Source organism: Eleutherodactylus coqui, chromosome 3, assembly GCF_035609145.1.
Source record: "Eleutherodactylus coqui strain aEleCoq1 chromosome 3, aEleCoq1.hap1, whole genome shotgun sequence".
Classification (NCBI taxonomy): Eukaryota; Metazoa; Chordata; class Amphibia; order Anura; family Eleutherodactylidae; genus Eleutherodactylus; species Eleutherodactylus coqui.
This window is the reverse complement of record NC_089839.1, coordinates 140,148,774-140,167,920: the sequence shown is the minus strand read 5'-3', so window position 1 is coordinate 140,167,920 and position 19,147 is coordinate 140,148,774. Positions and strand designations below refer to the sequence as shown.

Below are 19,147 nucleotides of genomic sequence, written 5' to 3'. Positions count from 1 at the left end.
AATCAGGTCCGTTCGATTTCTAGGCAGTAGTTTGGAATTTTACCAGAATTTACAGTAACGCCTATGCTAGTTGATTCTTTGTCTACTTAAATATCTTGTTTTGGTAGGAAATTAATAAGTTCCATCTCACTGTATCTGAAGTATGAAAGAGTAATGGAAGCTGAGCTGTTACTTAGTAACATAGAATGTAAGGCCAAAAAAGACAAATGCCCATCCAGTTCAATGTTGATCCAGAGGAAGGCAAAAAAAAAACGAGGTAGAAACCAGTATTGTGTCATTTAAAAAAGGCTTCCAGGCCTGTCTTAGACTCTTTTATTGTGTTCACCATCACCACGTCCTCAGCAGTGAGACTATGTAACTCTCTGCTTAACGGCAAAGAACCCCCTCCTATGTCAGTGTAGATGCGGAGAACCCTCCCTTGTTACAGCCCTGGGTATAATAGAAGATGGGAGAGATCTCTATACTGTCCCTGATTATATTTTTACATAGTTATTAGAGCACCCCCTTGTTACAGCCCTGGGTATAAATAGATGAGGAGAGATACCTATATTGTCCCCTAATATATTATACAAAGTTATTCGAGCACCCCCTTGTTACAGCCCTGGGTATAAATAGATTATGAGAGAGATATCTATATTGTCCCCTTATATAGTTATACATAGTTATTGGGTCGCCCCTCAGCCGTATCTTTTTTCTCTAAGCTAAATAACCCCAATTGTGATAACCTCTCTGGGTATTGTAGTCCGCCCGTTCCGTTTATTGCTTTAGTTGCCCCCCTTTTCCTCACTCAAGCTCTGATATGTCCTTCTTGTGTACTGGTGTCCAAAACTGTCCACAATATTCCGTGTGTGACCTGACCAGTGACTTGTAAAGAGGAAGAACAATGTTCTCATCATGTGCCCCTCTTTTGATGGGGGGAGGGGTCACCTCACCTCCAGCTGGCTGATTCTTCTGCTTCCAGTGATGTTACGTACATTTACAGGCAGTCTCCTCTCTGCCTGCCAATGTACGTTGCATTACTAAATCAGTCTGGCAGGGAGTGCAGAGCTATTGCAGTTACTGTTTATGCCCGCTGTCTCTGCATTAGATCAGTATTCCTTCCTAGCCAGTGAACACTACAGCAAAGGGACATGACCTTCACTGACCTGCAGGAAGGCGAAAGTGAGGAATGCCAGCTTCATAACAAGGAAAGGAGGATCCGGATGGCTTGCAGTGAGGTGTGACCCGGGGGACTGGAAAAGATCAGCAAGGAGAAGATGTGGTAAGGAGACTGCCTGGGAAGGAATAGGTGAGTATATAGATTTTTTTTTTTTTTTTAATGACAAAACCCCTTTAATGTTTTAATATGATTCTCATTTACCCAATTCTATTTGTATTTCTCCTTCCATTAGACGCGTTTGCGCTGTGCGGTCTTCTGCTCTGTTCAATGGGGCCGCTCCGGCGTGCTCACGCCGGAGAGCTGGTCTGCGCATGCGCAGAAGACCTCGGTGGCGCGAGCACGCCGGAGCGGCCCCATTCAACAGAACAGAAGACCGCATAGCGCAAGCGCGTCTAATGGAAGGAGAAGGCAGCGTTAGTCGGCGCCATGGAGACGAGGACGCCAGCACCTGAGGGGATAAGTGTATAACTTCTGTATGGCTCATATTTAATGCACGATGTATATTACAAAGTGCATTAATATGGCCATACAGAAGTGTATAACCCCACTTGCTGCCGCGAGACAACCCCTTTAAGTGAATGGAAGTCAGACAGCAGTACCAGTGCCACTGTGCAATGTATGAGGCTGTCTGAAAACAGCTAGAAATGGGACAACCCCTTTAAGAAAAGCTCAGTTCCTTTTTATACCAGGCACAATTGCTATGAAAATTACAGCGCTGTCTGGTTTGCAGTGAATGGTGGCTGCGCTCACACGAGCGCCATGACAATTTCAAACAGCTGATCAAGTGAACCCCACCAATCTGATATTGAGGATAGGCACTCGATATTTTAGTCCTGGAGAATCCATTTTACTTGCTTGCATCTGCAATATGAGAGGAAGCCTGATGGAATATCTACATGGAAATTATGTTCAGCTTGGTGGGATTGTGCCTTTTCTGAAAGAAATGGAACATTTCCAACTTGTCAGATCTGCTGGTTTTGTTGATGAGATGGTACTGCACATATTCTGGAGACTTCATCGGGCATGATTGATGGCAGATGTTAGAGACCAAGTAGTCCAATGAAGAGTATTTCTATTTATTTTAAGAGACACACATTTTTTTTCAAGTTTTCATTTTTTTCATCCCTACTTTTCAAGAGCCATAACTTTTTTTTTTTTATCTGTCGACAGCCAAATGAGGGCTTTTTCGTGTTTTTGCTTGTTTGTTTTTGTTTTTTTGTTTGTCAATCATGTTTTATTGAATTTTTAATTGTTCTACAAAGGAGAAGGACAAGATAACAAGCAATCAACAGAGATCTGGATATGTAATAACTCCGTTCTCATGACCGATTCCAATACAACTAACATAATAATCTCTGTAAACATCATTAATTGTAACAACAGAATTGCGTTCGGTAGTGTTTGTTTTATAGAATGAATTGTAGATGAGTTGTACTTAATGCACTATAGTGTACATATTGAAAAATTTTAACAGTGTTAAGGCCGGCTTCATGCGGGCAAGAAAATCGTGCAAGATTTGTGCGTTGCGAGACGCACAAATATGGACCCCATTCTTTTGAATAGGGTCGTACACATGAGCGATGATTTACCATTGCACCCAATGCTATGCAGGAAACAAATCGCGGTATGTTCTATCTAGCTGCGTGCTCTCACATTGCAGTGCCCATTGTTTTTAATGGGGCGGCAGCAGCAGCATCACAAGGTCTCCCATTGAAAACAATGAGAGAAACTCTGTGATCCTCCACTGCGGCTGTCAGCCATGGCAGGGGATTCCCTTCTTCCCCAAAGTGATGTGAGGCTATATTGACATGGAAACGCCTCACATCCTTGGGGAATTCACATACTGGGGAATGCGATATGGGGCGGGATTCACGGCCCCATATCGTTTCGCCAGTCTGATGTTAGACTTATTGTGGTGAAATGGAAAAAAAAACCCCACAATTCCGCCATAGTTATTTATTTTCTTTTTTTAGTTTTGTTTTTAATTGCGTTCACCGTGTGGTAAAAATGGCATTCATGTTATTCTGTGGGTCAGTACCATTACATTGATGGAGGTTTGTCTTAATGGGGCAAACTGCAGTTTTTCTTGATGCCATTTTGGGTAAGTACCGCCATCAACAGGAGGCAACACTTCTTGGGGTCCGGTTGAATGAGCGAGTGATGTCACCACTAGATCGTTTGCTCTTGTGCAGCCTAATAAGATAGGCAAATGCATCAAGGGTTCATTCAAAAATGAATCGTTCAGTCTTTTCCATTCGCTGTATAAGCCAATGAGAGGGACTGAACGATTGTTTTTAAACCAAACGATAAGTGAAGGAAGCAATGATGGTTTTTATCCCTGCATAAAATGGATGACAAACCATTCTTGGTCGTCGTTCAGTTGTTGGCTCATGTTTAGACCCAACAATCTATCATGCATTTCCTCTTGATTTTTTTAATGTAATCTTTTTATCTAAAAGTACAGATAGGACAAATGTTACGTTGATTGTGATAGCATAGCACGGCTCAGAAAGTTATCTTAACCCATTAAAAAGCTGTGGTTCACATATCATAACACAACAATGCCCATTGTTAAGTAATTCATACTGTAAATAAACCATCCTGATAGCGCGGCACGCCATAATAAAACATTGCATGGAGAACCAAACTAAAAGTAATCCATCTGTATTTTAAAATTCTCTTATTATGGTTATATCAGGGGACAAGCTAGAAATCTATTTCTACCTAGGACTGTAACAAGGGGGCGCTCTGATAACCATGTATAGATATATCAGGGGGCACTACAGGGATATCTCCAATCATGTATTTATTCTCAGGACTGTAACAAGGGGGCGCTCTGATAACCATGTATAGATATATCAGGGGGCAATACAGAGATTTCTCCCATTATTTATTTATACCCAGGACTGTAACAAGGGGGCGCTCTAATAACCATGTATAGATATATCAGGGGGCAATACAGAGATAACTCCAATTATCTATTTATTCTCAGGACTGTAACAAGGGGGCGCGCTAATAACCATGTATAGATATATCAGGGGTCAGTACAGAGATCTCTCCCATCATTTATTTATACCCAGGACTGTGACTGTAACAAGGGGGCATCATCTACGTCTAGAGGAAAGAAGGTTTCTACACCATAAAGCTGGTTCTTTTCCTCAGGCAGAGAGTTCCATAGTCTCACTGCTCTTACTGTAGTGGTGTTGACAAATTCGATAAGCGTACAAGAAGGGCCTGGATGTCTTTCGTGAGTGATACAATATTATATGTTATAATCATTAATAATTTCAGAAGGATCGGTGATCCGGGGAATATTGCGATTACCAGATTGGAGCCGGGGAGGAATTTTTTTCCTTTAAATGGGGAAAATTGGCTTTTACTTCTTTGTGGTTTTTGCATTCCTTTGGATTAACATTGGGTGGTAATAGACATATGTCCATCCTGTTCAGCATTTTTTTGGACTTACATATAATGTTACCATGTAACATGCTGGCTGGATATTGGTTTTACTGCTCCCTTGATGGAGAAAGCTGCGGTTGTATCTGTCCTATATTGAAAAATTATTATACGTATCGGAACACTCAAACTGGTTTATAGGATAAGTCTTTGTTCACATTTGCACCAGAGAATCCATTCAGAGCCTCTGGTGCTGTATGGAACCCAGAACAAAATGGCAAAGCATTGAGGGCTATTTTAGCTGGGAAACCGTTGTGCGGCATGCCGGAAGCCCAACAGACCCCGGTCTAGTCAGTGAAGTCTATCGGGCAATCTTTTTTCGGCACATCTATTCCACTCAAATATCTCATTATCATGCACAGTGAATGCTATAAAACTATATATGCACAGTGCCAGGCATGAAACAAGGTGATTTAAAAAAAGTGTGATCAAAATAGTACTAATACCACACAGTAAGAAATGTATTTTTCTTTGTTTTGATTCACTGTATTCTGAGCTTCAAAATGTTTAAAGTAGTGAAACAAAAAAATACAAATGTGGTTTTGCTACATTCTTAATCTATGAAGATAACCTGTCATTTTTATGGCATGGCGAACATGGTAAAAGCAACTCATCCACAGTCGCTTGGTTTCAGCTCACTTAAAAACTATTAACTGTCAGCCCGTATAAACAGGCAATCGTTCATCTATCAACGACTGTCTGTTTTCTCTGAATGGAGGCGGGCGTCTGGAAGAGATCTTTTTCATGATTGATACTGGTCTACAGCTAAAAAGCTTCCGAAACAAAAGTAGCCAAATATTAATAATTCGAGGGTGCTGAACAAAAATCTGACAATTAAAATTACAATTTGGCTCTAGTTTTCAAAATTTCAAAAAGGTGTTCTCTATCTACAGATAATTTAGTTTACTTCATTTTATAAATATTTTATGATATATGTTGTAACTATTATAACACATATGTTATAACCATTATGCAACAACTCTTCGTTAGTGGCTAAAAAGAAAGAAGTGCTCCATGACATTTGGTGTTCCCATGGTCTGGAGGAGCCTACGGACCATGTAAATAACTGCTATTTTTGCTTGGTACCTTCAATAAGTAAAGGTTACTTGGAATAAGAAAAAATGGATGATAAATTATCCCGATATTGAATCTGCACGTCGACCTGTTCCCCATAGTGAAGATATTCCAATTCCTCACCCATCAGAATCAAATTCACTTGACACCGCAGAAGAAAAAAATGCAGTTGAAGTTCATGATGGTGCAGAGCCATCAACATCTAGAGATCCAAATTTCATACCGGCAACTGAATGAGTGAAAACCTCATATAATAACTCAGACTGAACCTAATGACCTGGTACATGACCTCCAACTGCCAAAAAATAAATCTGAGCTGATCAGATTTAGGTTACATGAATGGAATCTCCTGGAAGATGTTTTAATGAGTGTGTTTTTGATTTTTGTCACCAACATTTACATCAATTCTTCAAAATAGATGCCAATCTTGTCTCTGTAATGATGTAAATGGGCTTATGACCGCCGTTAATGTTAGCCACAAACCAAATGAATGGAGACTCTTCATAGACTTTTCCAAGACGGGTCTGAAAGTAGTTTTGTTACATATTGGCAATGCATTACCCTTTGTTCCTATAGGAGATGGAAAACAGATGAAAGAATGCTATGAAAACATAAAGCACTTTCTTGTACAAATCAACTATGAAGAACACAAATGGCAGGTCTGTGGCGATTTGAAAATTGTAGCTATAGTGCTTGGACTTCCTCAGCTAGGTTATACAAAGTACTGTTGCTTTCTTTGTGAGTGGGACAGCAGAGACAGTGTCCATTCTCTCCTTTTGAAATGTGCTACTCTAAGGACGTCACTGGAACCTGCATCAAAGAACATTGTATGATACAATTGTGGTCAACGAGGGGTGAACTTACAACCAGCTTTACATGTAAGATTAGGATTCCTAAAGTATTTCGTCAAGGCCATGGACCGTAATGGCATATCACTATCTTATTCATTATAAGTGATGCCAAAATTAAATAGGGGATATTGGTGGGTCCACAGATCTCCAGGTGCTTCAAGGAAACACATTTCGATGGCGTACTATGTGGTTATGAAAAAGAAACTTTGAATTCTTTCAGGATGGTAGGAAAGAATTTTCTTGGAAACCACAAAGCTGAGAATTACAAAGAACTGCTGGACAATATGCTGTTATGTCATGAAAAAATTAGCTGCAATATGTCTTTAAAAATACATTTTTTACATTCCCATATTGATATTTTTCCTGATAACTGTGGTTCTGTAAGCAATGAGCAAGACGAACGCTTCCATCAACACATCTCTGGTATGGAGAGAAATGGAGTCCGTCAATGCTAAACAGACTGCTGTTGGAATATGACGTATGAAACACCTGTAGACTCATACAAGAGGGCAGTAGAGAAACGGCGTACATGCAACTAATGTCCAGTTTTCATTGTGCAATTGCGTCTTTTAACAGCTACATTGTGTTTTTCATAATTGGAGGAATATCTTGACGTTCCGGTGCTGCAAGTAGCCTGTATTACATCATATGTTTGCACTTTTATTTTAATAATAGTTAATATATCTCGCAAACCTGAGCTAATCCAAGGTTTTCATTGTCATTTTCCAATTCTGCACGTCAAAATGATAAAAAATTGGCATAATTCCTTTCTGAAGGAAACAAAACATTAACATTTGTTGACCAGTGTCATAAGTGGTGTACCTTGAGGTACAGTGTTGGGTCCACTATTTAAATTGGTGATATAGAAGATCAGATATTAATTACAATGTTCTATTTGTGTCAATGATACAAAGCTGTGTATTGATAATGCAGTCAATGGAAGATTACGGACATTTCTGTCCAATCCCTGGACATGCCAGGAATTGGAACCCCAGGAAGATAATTTGCTTATTCCCTGTACATTCTGGGAAGAGTGAAGAGTCGCTGTGAGTGGGACGATTTCTGAGCTGCAATGTATACTATACGTTCACAGACCTACCAGATGAAAAGCCAAACTTCACCTACCAGAAATGCAAGATTGTGTCTTTACAGGAAAAGCTGAAAAAGTCTTCAGGGGAGAATAGCTACATTGAAACTCCTAAAGGAAGATAAGTATTTCCTTGACAAGAGTAGAAGTAACTCTTCAGAATTTTGAAGGAAAATCAGAATTTCAGTGTACCTGCAGAAGCAGAAGAATGTAAGCATGTGACCCAAAGAAACAAGAGTAATGTGAGTCAGCCAGCACCCATACTGCTCAGGATCCGGTACCAGGCTCGCACACAGGAGAACAATGAAGAGTTACATCAAGAAATTACTTTGGCCACAAAGAACAGTCTAGTAAGCACTCAGAATGCTCTTGGATGGAAAAAAAAAACTTGTTGAGAAGAAGAAAAAGAGAGTGACGGTTGTACTGGATTCCCTATTGAGAGGAACAGAGGCTGCTGTCTGCAGACCTGACATAGCCTCGCGAGAGATGTGCTGTCTTCAAGGTGCACAAATCAAAGATGTGTCTGATTAGGCTATGAAGACTCTTCAGTCCTACAGACTACTACTACCCATCCCTACTAATACATGTAGGGAGAAATGACACTGCAAAAAAGGACCTTGCAACTGTCTGCAGAGACTTTGATGACCTCTGCATGAAAATGAAGAAACTGGAAGCACAGGTGGTCTTCTCATCCATCCTCCCAGTGGATGGCCATGGAATAAAAAGATGGAACAGGATTCTAGAGGTGAACAACTGGCTACGTCAATGGTGCCGTCAGCAAAGATTTGTATTTCTAGACCATGGAGTGAATTACCTATATGATGGACTCCTGGCTAGAGATGGGTTGCACCTTACAAAGACAGATAAGCATGTATTGGGCAGGCACCTTACTACTCTTATCAGACGAGCTTTAAACTAGAATAATATGGGAAGGGAAAGTCCAGGCAAAAATATACAGCTAATTTAATACAATTGAGAACCTTGTTATTAGAAGAACAAAGACAAAAAATTCTGAAGGAAAGTAGAGGAGCAAGAGACAACGATCACAAACTAAAATGTTTCTACAGAAATGTACAGAGCATGGGAAACAAACATCGAGAATTGGAGCTCCTAACACAGAGCGAGAAATATGATGTCATAGGCATCACGGAAACTTGGTGGGAGGATACACATGATTGGAATACAAGGCTAGAAGGACACCACTTATTTATAAGAAACAGACCTAATAAAAGGGGAGGAGGTGTTGTGTTGTATATTAGGAAAGCATTCAAGGTCCACAGAGATTCAAGCTTCAGAGCATGGTAGTTCTGTAGAAACTGTTTGCGTAAGAATACAAGGAGAAAACAGAACACTGTTGTAGGCATTTACTGTAGAAGATATGGATGAACTCTTTCTATATCAGATGTCCTCAAAAAGCACAACATAGTTACAATCTCCCATGATCACTATCCAGACATTTGAATGCCCTTCTCCCAAAACTCAGTGGGAGAACACCACCATGAGGCCCTCCCTAGTCAACCTACAAAAGCAGGCATAATGGATTTATCGTTCTTTTATACGATATGAGACCTTAATTACTGTGAGTTGTTTTTATTTTTATTTTTTTCAAAGAAAGCAGTTTTTTCTATACCGGAAACAACTTTAAAAATGTACAAAAAAGACCCTAAAAATGAAAGCTTGTTTAAAACAAACAAACATGAACTTAATGCTATTGTTTTATTTTTGTGCTAGAAAAAATTGACAAAAAACTGAGTAAAGACTTATATTTTTTTACGTAACTAGTTCCTGCTAAAGAACCCTTCAGCAGTTTTTATGCTAAAGATCTACTATTGCTGGGAACACTGATAAATGTATAAATTTTACCAGCATCCAGATAAATAGCACAACGCAAGATCTGGGTCAGGGAGTCAATAAACAACCCAATTAGCTGCAGAGGCATGATTAGATGACCAATTGCTCATATTCTCTTCACCCCCCTCCCCACCTTATTTGTAACATGTTCGCTGATTCATAAGGAAGATGATCACATGAACAAAATTCGATGTTACAAACCACATTCCCCCCACGAGGTCATCTGAACACAGACAGGGACGGAGATTGTTGCTCCTTTAAATGGCATTTACACCGGCTGATTCAACAGTATATGGATTTATGATGCTGTGACTTCAGTCAGCTCGGGGCTCTAGTCTGTACGAGAGGAGGCTGAAAAGTTCTCAGCTCAACCCCCCCCCCCTCCCTTCCTGAAATGTATTCAACATTTTGTTGTTTCTTCAAAGTGTATTTTTTATAGGTTTACTTGCCAATTTTCGGGATAGTAGCACTAATTTGTTTTACATCGCTAAAAAGCATGGCATAGAAAAATCTGAAATTCTCCAGCATTGAACTGCGAGGCATCATGAAGTTCTTGTTTTGTGCAGAATAAAACGCCAAAGAAAATTCATGAGTACAAGACGAAAACATTGGGTGACCAGTGCCCATTGTACTCATCTGTGAAGAAATGGTGTGCCAACTTTCAACGGGTGATTTTTTTAAAACATTTTTTTCCGCCCAAGATACTGAAAGGTCTGGGAGACCCATCAGTGTCAACAACTGAAAGGAGTTGAATGTTTTATGGTATGCTTTTCAAAGATGAGCTCATGTCCACTTGCATATGCATAAAACACTCCGTATCAAAGCCTGAGTATTCCTTGCGTATTTCCCTGCTTCTGAGTGGGTATGCGGGTTTTTTTGCGCAGATATGGCTGTGTATATAACCGCAATTCCATACGCACATGAGAAAAAAAACTAAGGCTTGGAAAGAAGCATATACAGTAATTAGCATTTTGCTAGGCAACAAAGCACTTCACATGCAAGGCTTACGCAATGGGTTGCATAAGCTCTGCATATGCACAAGCATCCCTAGATTTCAACGGGGGCTGTATACGCGTGTTAGATAGAGTATGCCGCAATTTTATTTTACGCGTGTATCAACACGGTGTCCACATGCTTATTTCTTTCCTTCTTGGTTGGGCTGGGAACTTTGCAGCCCCCCCTTGTAATACAAGTTCCAAAATATCCTTGTAATACGCTCATCTGCAAGTGACCTTTAGGGTTACGGTGTCTAGACACAGCTATGGCTTGCACACATTTTACTGCTAATTAGCCATAAGCATAAAATTAGTTTAAGGGAAAAGGTTAAGTGTTTTCTATCAACAGTTCAAAATATGGTATATCTGCATTTCCCATACTTGTAAAACACCAACGGATATATTGGCCATATGTAAATAAAGACAGTTGGTAAAGTAATAAATAAGTAGAACGATAAGTAATTAAAATGAAGAAATTATGCAAAAGGAGAGCGGTCCCAGCCTGTATATATTTACAATGCTTCAGTGAACTTCTCTTGAACTAGACTGGAATATTAATTTTCTGACCGCTGGCGTAGATTTTTCATTCGTTAGACTCACACTTTTTTTTAATACCATGATACTCTTACAAGAGTGTTGGTACCTGCTGCTGCTCACAATTTACCGTTAATTGCTGGGCTGCATCAGGATTTGCATCTTCAGCTCGGTAAAGTGTGAGTCTTTTTTTGCAGTTGCCAACAATTTTGTGACTGTACTTTTTTAATTTTTTTTTATATAGCGGTTATTATCTTAATTTTTAAAAGGCATGTAACATTAGAACATGACCTATCATGTAAATAAAATTTCTATGCTGAACATGCGTAAGATTTTTTTAAAATTTTTTAAATTCATGTCCCTTAATCAACATGGTGTTCCCAAGAATTGAAGTTATCCCAAGTGCTCGGCTCTCTCCAGCAGTAGCATTGAAATGAATGGAGTGGCAGTGTGCATGTGTGACCACTGCTTTATTCATTAGGGGAACATTGATTACATAGTTCTCATCTATCCTGTAGATGGGGGATAACTTCCTTTCTCAGCACGACCTCTTTCACTAAATGTTTTTTTTATATGCTTTTATTGTTTGAACGCGCGAGTGATGTAACCGCTAGCTTGTTCGCTCGTACGTTCTGTTTAGACAGGCAGATACATAGTTGGCTCATTTAAACAGGAAACCTGTTCAGAATTGTTACGTCTTTCACATTCGCTGTGTAAATGAATGACCAGAAATTAACGACTGCTGTTTAAACTACAATTACTTTAATGCCTGCATAAAATAAACAAAGTGATTATCGTTCATCGTTGACTGGTATTTAGACTGAACGATGATTGTTCATTTTCCCTCATTTGAGCATTTTTTAAAATAATTGTTGTGTCTCAAAAAGCACCTGAAGGCCACTGAGTCACTTCTTGCTCTGTAGAGATCACTTTTCAGTAGTCCTCCCGTTATCAACACTGGGAGGTTTACAATGAAAGCTTTTATACAGTACTGTACAATCAGAAAATTCGAACAGATTAACAAAATCCAAATCTGTATCATCAGGTTTTAATTGGTAGAAAGAAAAGTTGGGTGAGTCTAGAAAGGTAAAAACAGCCTAGTCGAAAATGAAATCCCAAGCAACGTGGTTAAAACCTCTAAATGCCCCTCCAGTAACACAAGCTCATTCTTCTTGTCCAAATAGTACATTTATATTTATTATATGCATCAGTAAGTGTGGCCGACCTTGGATGAGTGACATAAGAGGTAAAAAAAAAAAGCACAACCCTTTTTTGCGCATTTTCCCCTTTTTTGTATAAAAAAATAATTAAAAAAACACCTATTTGGTATCATTAGTAACACCCTGTACAATAAGTTGAACACAGTATTTATCCTGCACAGCAAAAACTGTTTAAAAAATTTAATAAATGGAAAAAAACCTAAAAATGAGGCAAAATGCTTAGGCCTCATATCCACGGGTCTGCATGGTTTCCCCGTGCAGAATCCTGTAGCGGATTCCACTGGGCCCGCAGACCTGAGGCCAAGAAATACATTATACTCACCTGTCTGGACACTGCAGGGCTCTCCTACGTGCAGGCCGGATCTTCTTTCTTCAGCATGGTGTATGTGCTCGGGATGACGGACGCATTCCGTGCGCAAGCGCGGTACTGTTTTTTTTTTGTTTGTTTGTTTTTTTTATATATATTTTTTTTGCATATTTTAATTCCATTGGTGTGGTGATATTTCCAACAAACCTGCTTGGCGCCACAGTATTTGCTATGGTTTTTCCCCTTCTACCTACAAAACTACAAGCTTTTTTCAATATCTCTGCTAATGCATCATTCTTGTATAATATAGGGTAATTTTTTCGTACCATCGATATTGCCTCCTTGTAATTAGCACTAGACTTCGTTAAAACAGTGACCGTTCGCTTTCGGTCACTATTCTTATTCCTTCTCGTCTGTCTTTTTATCTTCAGCAAATTCCATCTATTACTTCTTGGTACTAATTCTGAGATATGATCAAGGGTCCACTTGGGCCACCCCCTTTCCTGTAAACTCCTTCTCATAGCAACCTCCTATGTTTTAAAAGTAGTATTTTTAATACAGGCCTGTTTAATTCTGACCATTTTCCCTACCCTTATACCCTTATTGTGTGCTTCGTGTGTGAACTACTAGCCTGCAGAATGGAGATTCCAGATAACTGCTTGCGAAGCGGAGACATGGAAACCCTTTCCTGAACCATATTCCCCTCCAACTTAATGTCCAAGATATATATATATATATATATATATATATATATATATATATATATATATATATATATATATATATAATATGCGCTGTGGGGCGGGGGGTTGCAGAGGGGAGTGGGGGGTAACAGGGGGAGCCCTCTCTCTCTCCCTCTCCCCCCCCCCCCCCACTCCCCGCTGCAACCCCCCGCTCACCCACAGCGCACCCGAGTACTTTTCACCCGAGTAGTGAAATACTCGAAAATCGCGGTGCTCGATTGCGAAATCGCCCTTACCGAGTACGTTCGCTCATCTCTAGTCTTGACCGTTTAATAACGTCAGAGCCAAATCTCGAAGTTGTCTTGCCAAGCACCACAATTAAACCTCTTTGCCCACCTGCCTTTTTAAATCCATGAGTGCCCTTTAGTTGTTTAGGGGTTAAGTTTGTATGACTCACTCACATGCATCATAAAGCTTAATACCTTTTTCCATTATTGATTAGAATTGATCCAAAACTTCAACCCGGCGCTTATGGGATAAAAGGAAGGATGGGAGTTGTGAACTTCATATTATGCACTGTATGTAGAGCTCCTATCCGAATGTATCAAATGAATGAGTGCTCTTTCTTCATGGAGCTTTGAACCAGAGAATTCATTTCTGACTTCATGTTGTACAGGGAGATCTCGGTCTTCATCCTCAATATCCATATTGAAAAAAAGCCTCCGTAGAGTAAATGACCATACACATCTGCTTAAATCCAAGAGTGTGCCAAGTAAACTGAAGCTTTGGTTGGGTACAAAGTTCCACCGCTAGTTTAGAACTTTTTCTATTGAGAAACCATAGGAGGAGATATTTATTACACCTCCACTAAAACCATAGGAGGAAATATTTATTACACCTCCACTAAAATCATAGGAGGAGATATTTAATACACCTCCACTAAAACCATAGGAGGAAATATTTATTACACCTCCACTAAAACCATGGGAGGAGATATTTAGTACACCTCCACTAATTACTATGTTAACGTCACATGTATATAAAGCCCGCACTGATATATTCTTTCATTTTCTCTTGATGCGCATCGGGTTTCCTACCACATTTTTTTGGTTTTATTATTTGTAATGGTTACTGCATTATTTTTGTTTGAGTGGGCACATCATTTTCTGTGGTGTAACTGTTGCACCCTCCTACTCCGACACAACAGACCTATCATAATCCGTGGAACTGAAGTTGATATGGCTTTGATTTTTGCCATGGTGAATTCAGTATTTTTAAAATTGACTGACTTTCAATCAGATTAATTTCTTTTCCCAAACATATATTTTTCCCGTTTGTGAAATTATTGCAGTCTCTCTTTAGAATTACGAGTTCTTTACTTTCACTATTTGATCTTCCAGTTTAGCTAAGTTGACATGTATTTTTTTATCCATACCATTAAACATTGTCAGAGTGTTATATTTCTGTAATTGATCTCGAATATCCTTAATCTGGATTTTGGTTTCTATCATACTGCACAATTGGCTTCATTAGTTGGAGCCAGCAGTCAGAAGATCCTCTTACACGGCTGTAGGCATTTTTACGTGCGCCCACCGGTAACGTAAAAACTCATGAACGTGCATACAAATCTAACGTTTGTGCGCTTGTTTAGACAGCACAGTGCACTTGTTTAGACAGCACAGCCCTGGCGCAGATACGCCGAGACCGCAATGCCGTTGGGCGTGGGGAGACAGCTTTGCTGTCTCCCCCTTCCCTCCCCCTCGCCAGCTCACCTCCTCTCTCCTCCCCTCCAGCTGTTTGCAATTGGAGGGGCAGAATGAGGGCGGAGCTAAGCTCCCGCCCCTTGTCCGAAGCCAGAAGTGGAATGGGGCAGATTAGAGCTTAGCTCCGCCCCCGTACCGCCACCTCCCATTGCAAACAGCCAAAGGGAAGGGGTTTAGCAGTCACGCTGCTAAACTCTCACCCACCTTCCTTTTCCGGCCACTGTTATTGGCTCCCAAAGGAGCCCATACAGTGGCTGATGTATTCCGGCTGGAAAGATAGTTCTAGGACTATCTTTCCGGACCGGCGCTATATCGGCCCGGCCAGATGCCTTTACCCCACGGGAATACGGTCATGTGATCTGATGCATTGGAATCCAATCCAATGAAAACGGCGGCCGATATGTGCTCATGTGAAAGAGTCCTGAGGGTTAAATTCCACTCCTCCTGGAATTTTTCTGAGAACAGAAAGGTGGGAATCTTCTTTATCCACAAACCTCTCGTTATCATCTTGATACGCATTTTCAATGTTGTGACAATGTGCATAACTCTTGGGAAATTATTCAGTTTATGCAGGAGATCTCTGCAAGTCTGATCATCATTATATTCTGATTGTAGATTGAATACTTCAATAGTGATGAGCGAGCATTGCCCTTAGCGAGTACCTGCCCGCTCGAGAGAAAAGGTTCGGGTGTCGGCGGCGGGCAGGGAGCTGCGGGGGAGAGCGGGGAGGAACGGAGGGGAGATCCCTCTCTCCCCCCTGCTTCCCCCCTGCTGACTGCCGCAACTCACCGCTCCCCCGCGCCAGCACCCGAACCTTTTCTCTCGAACGGACAGGTACTCGCTAAGGGTAATGCTCGCTCATCACTATACTTCAACCAATTTTATCACTGCTGATGGTCCAGGGATGTATCGGTCATTTTCTTGTCCTTACACCTCTGAATAGTCCAAGAGAATTAGAAAACTTTGCATAACTGAACATGACAGCTTTTATATGACTGAACGTAGCAAATAATACTCCTAATGTATAATCAACAATTTCACTTACAAATAACCCACTCCTCAAGTGGAGCTTTAAGTAGAATAAAAAAAAACTAACTTGTCTCGCAGTGCAAATGTGTATATACAGCAGCATGACCTCAGTCCAAATTTTTCCATGCAAACGCCCAAAGTATTGTCAGCTTACCCGTCTATAATCCAGTCCAATAAGCAGAGTTAGGGAGGATACAAAACTCCTTGATGGATATAAGGCAACAACGATCCAATAAACACATCTTCCAGCACTTCTTTAAAATTATGTAATTTTATTGATAACATGGTTACAAAAAACATGATTGGAAAAAGCCTGTGCTCGCGTTACAGACACGTTTCTAGCCTATACCCACACTTAATCGTGGCAGTTTCTGAAGATCATTCTAAAACCTTTAAAAAGCCCAATTTCCATTAATAAGCCATTCCCATGCAGCCATGATATCCGCTAATAAACCACTCCTATATTGCCCACATGACTATAGAATTCTGTATGCTGACAAATACATTCAATATAGATATAAGTGCCATAGCAGCGTGGCTATCCCATTGATTTCATTGGGAGTGAAGTCGATGCACGCACTTCCTCCCCCCTGTACAATAATTCACTTGACAGTGGGCTGAACAATCAGCTAGTGGACGAGGGTCCTGAGCAACAGACCCCCGTCCAACTACTGATTACTAGGTCATCAGTGAAAAAGAAGGCAAACAACCCCGTGAAGGGCTGTGTAAAGCTGGTCTGTATCTCACCCTCTTAGTTTCTCCACAAAAAAAAAAGTTATGTAAATATTGGGGTGGAAAAACCTTTCTGTTAAACAATGCTTTACTATGTAGTAATAAAGTAAAAATAATTGGTATTGCAGCCTCTCACACCGTGTAATAGAACGTATTATTTATCCCACATGGTGAACACCGTAAGAGAAGGGCAAAACTGTAGGTCACCTTACCTCCAAAAAGTGGAAGTAGAAGTGATCAAAAAGTCATTGCGCTTGCACAAAAAATATCAAACCCTTCAACAATAAAGTCATTTGGAGCCTTAAAGGGTTGTCTCGCGAAAGCAAGTGGGGTTAAGCACTTCTGTATGGCCATATTAATGCACTTTGTAATATACATCGTGCATTAAATATGAGCCATACAGAAGTTATTCACTTACCTGCTCCGTTGCTGGCGTCCCCGTTGCCATGGCTCCGTCTAACTTCGGTGTCTTCTTGCTTTTTTAGACGCGCTTGCGCAGATCTGTCTTCTCCATTCGGCTCGGCATCACCGGCATTTTGGCTCCGCCCCCTTGTACGCATCCTCGCGAAGCTCCGCCCCCGTCACATGTGCCGACTCCAGCCAATCAGAGGCTGGAATCGGCACATGTGACGGGGGCGGAGCTTCGCGATGACGCGTACAAGGGGGCGGAGCCAAAATGCCGGTGGAGCCAAGCCGAATGGAGAAGACAGATCTGCGCAAGCGCGTCTAAAAAAGCAAGAAGACACCGAAGTTAGACGGAGCCATGGCAACGGGGACGCCAGCAACGGAGCAGGTAAGTGAATAACTTCTGTATGGCTCATATTTAATGCACGATGTATATTACAAAGTGCATTAATATGGCCATACAGAAGTGCTTAACCCCACTTGCTTTCGCGAGACAACCCCTTTAAGGATATGGCAACACAAAAAGCAAATCTATAGAATATTGGTATCTTCATGATACTACTGACCCACTGAATAAAGCCATATGATGGAAGGCACAGAATTTAAAATGTAAACTGCAATGGTGGAAGTAGAAACTTACCACGGCGTTGGCATTACAAATCACACTTCACCCTGCATAAAACAATGTTAAGACTTTGGGAATGCAACAATGAATAGACAAAAAGAAAACTTGTCCTTAAGGCACATAAGGGCTGTATTCCTAATGGGTTAAAAGAGCTGCCAAATTTTTTTTGCAAATTATGTCTAACCTAAAAATATAATTTAAACAATAGAGGATTTTCTGTTGAGGCATGGTTTTGATTCTGCTGAAAACAGACTCTTCCACACCATCCTGCAGGCTCTTTAGTCCATTCAAGCCACTACCTTTGATTTACTTCAACAGTAGATGCATATTCCTGGGCTGGCAACATTTAAAGCGGTTGTTCGACTTTCAATTTTGTTTAAACAGTTGGCTTTGCCATAAAAGCATGGCAAAAGAATCAACATTCTTATCTCCCCTGGGTAATTGCTCAGCTTCTGCATCCCTCCTGATCTATACTGACAGCGGCAGCCAATCGTAGGCCACAGCGTCACCGCCCGTTCCCTTGCTGCAGCGGTCACCTGACTTCCACTGTCCATACAGACCAGGAGGGCTGCAGGAGCTGTTTTGTGGTTGGGGGCAGAAGAGAGGTGAGTATTGCTTCCTTTGTTGTTTTATGGCACGGGCAGCTGACAACCCCGTTAAGTTGTGCTCTGAACTATTTTCCCATTACAATTACTGAAATTGATTTTACTCCAGTTTATACTTCCTAGTCCGATTTCAGGTCTATGTATGAAGGGAAGTTTTATGAAACAAATTGTTTAAAAACTCTATTCTGGGCTGGAATAGACACTTGTTTTTATTTACCTATTGTTTTCTGACCACAGAGCCCACGTTGGAGAGCTCAAACTGAACAAGACACGGTGGACTTGGTGTAGTTTAAACACAGTTATGTGATCCTCTAGAACAGCTTATTGGAGTGCGCACATGCGGGGAGCGCAGTGATCTTGTAATGAGGAGAGGGGGACACGAGACCCCTGTTCTCAGAATCTCTAGGTTTCTCAGTGCTGAGACTCCCACCAGTTAGGGTTTTATCACCTATCAGTTGGATAGGTGATAAGGAGTTCTACCAAGAACAACTTTCAACTTTTTTTTCTTTCTTGGGAACTTTAAATAAACTGTACATACTTCCCCATTGTAACTGAATTTGTCAAAACCGTCCACCAAGTCCAAAAGTTTGCTCTGCCATTTGTAGCCCAACATGATCGAGATGGAAACACTGCTGATTATAATGTGGACGAGCTGATGGAAATGGCTGAGCTACGCTATGTCTGTAACTCCCTTAGAAGTCAGTGATAGATACACAAACAGCGTAGCATGGCTCTGAAATTACGTAAATTGCTGTGATATGCTGGCTGCGT

At 40.8% G+C, this 19,147-nt stretch overlaps 1 protein-coding gene across 8 annotated transcripts in view; it reads left to right on the top strand.

Moving 5' to 3' along the window:
- RBFOX2 (RNA binding fox-1 homolog 2) overlaps positions 1-19,147 on the top strand; it is a 242,997-nt gene that overhangs the window by 206,118 nt on the left and 17,732 nt on the right. The gene's annotated exons all lie outside the window — the stretch shown is intronic.